Below are 1,706 nucleotides of genomic sequence, written 5' to 3'. Positions count from 1 at the left end.
GGCCTCTCCATTCGGGCTGGTCCCTATTATCTGTCCAGCTTGGGACACACTAGAGGAGCGAGCCGCCACCAGGCTACGGTTAGGGATGGCACCTTCCCGCTCTCAGGCCGGCCTCCCCACCCCCACCCCTGCGCCCATAGAACCCCTGGAGGCCACACTGTGTCAGTGGCCCACATGGCGGCTAGCTGAGCCCGTGGCGGTGCCCAGTGCCCTCCCGCCCTCCTGACTGAGGTGGCACGAAGTGCAGCCCCAGCTCCAGGTAGGCACCGACCCGCCGAACTAGGGAAGGCCTTCGTGGAAACCTCCCCCCCACCCCGCCGTGGGGCTCCAGCCAGACCACCAGCCCTTGGCCCCTGAAGGCGGCGTCTGGTCACTTGTGGTCCGTGTGTCCTTGCCGAAAACCGCATCCCATCCCATCTCCAGCGCGGCCCAGGTCTCCTCTCCAGCCCTTAACGTTTCTCCCAAGATCAGAGGGAAAGGGTTGGTGGCATGGAAATGAGGAGGGTACTCTTTTATGAGCAGAGTCCATGCAGTCAGACCCCAGTGGGCGGAGGCCGCTGTGGGTGATCCCCTAGGGGACGTGGGGGCACGTGGGCCCAGCTTGGCTCCGCCGAGTGAGTGACAGCCTGGTGGGCAGCCGCGGTTGCTCTCGGGTGCACATCTGCCTCCGCAGAGGCCGTGCTCTGCGTGGAGAGGAACGCGGGGTGCGGGGCCCGGGGCCCCTCGGTGCCTGAGGGGGTGCCGCTGTCACTGAATAGGAGACAGTGGAGGGAAGCCCGGGGGGGCGGGAAGGACTTCAGTCTGCGACACCCTCGAGACCTTCACGAGCTGAGGGGGTGCCCGTGCTTCCCACGTTCCGTGCCCCCCGTTTGTGTTGTGCCTGGGGCGGTCCCACGGCTCGCGCAGGGATAAGCAGAGGCCCCGCAGGCGGGTCCCGGGCTCAGCCCTGCCAAGGGCCCTCCGGGCCCGGGCAGCGTGCCGGGGGAACTGAGCCCCTGAGAGCTGTGGGGTGTGGCCTGCACAGGGCTGGCTCCACGTGCGGCCACGCGGGAGGGAGGGGACCCTCCTCCCTCGCCTGTAGCTGAGTGTTCTTGGGAACGCGCCTGGCCCAGCACAGGTAGGNCCCCCCCCGGGGGGGGGGGGGGGGGGGGGGAGACTGGGCGCGTAGCCGAGGGACTGAGCGAGCAGGCCCTCCGCACCCTCGCCCGGGGGACATGCCGCTGCGTGGCGCCTGCCCCGGGCACTCTGCCCTGTGGCACAGGTGTGTCCCAGCCCCGTACGTGGTGAGCTGGAAGTCAGAGTCTGGATCCTGACAGCCCTGCTTCCTGCCTGAGGAGCGTCCCCGGTGATTAGCGGGGAGGAAGGCCCCGCTGGGACGGGCACGGGCACGGGCGTGGGCGGCGGCGGCCCCGCCAGGTCCGCGCTCCTTTATGACCAGGGTTCCGAGATGTAAGAAACAAAAACCGCCCAAGACCAGACTCAGTCCCGGGTTCCGCCAGCGTGTTTTTCACGCGGGTCAGGACTTTTCTGGCTTCAGATACTTTTTCCCGGAACTTGTGTTCAAGGGAAGGGAGAGCCGGCAGGCAGATACAGGACGAGTTTAAGCCCTGGGTGTCTTCCTGTTCCATTCTGTGACTGAAGTCCCTGCAAAAACCCAAATCCGGTAGAGACCAGGCGCACAGTCCACAGCCCTGACCCCTCGCCTG

The sequence above is a fragment of the Crocuta crocuta genome, unplaced genomic scaffold (genome assembly GCF_008692635.1).
Source record: "Crocuta crocuta isolate KB4526 unplaced genomic scaffold, BGI_CrCroc_1.0 scaffold13, whole genome shotgun sequence".
In the NCBI taxonomy this organism is placed as follows: domain Eukaryota; kingdom Metazoa; phylum Chordata; class Mammalia; order Carnivora; family Hyaenidae; genus Crocuta; species Crocuta crocuta.
Note: the sequence above shows the minus strand (reverse complement) of the source record.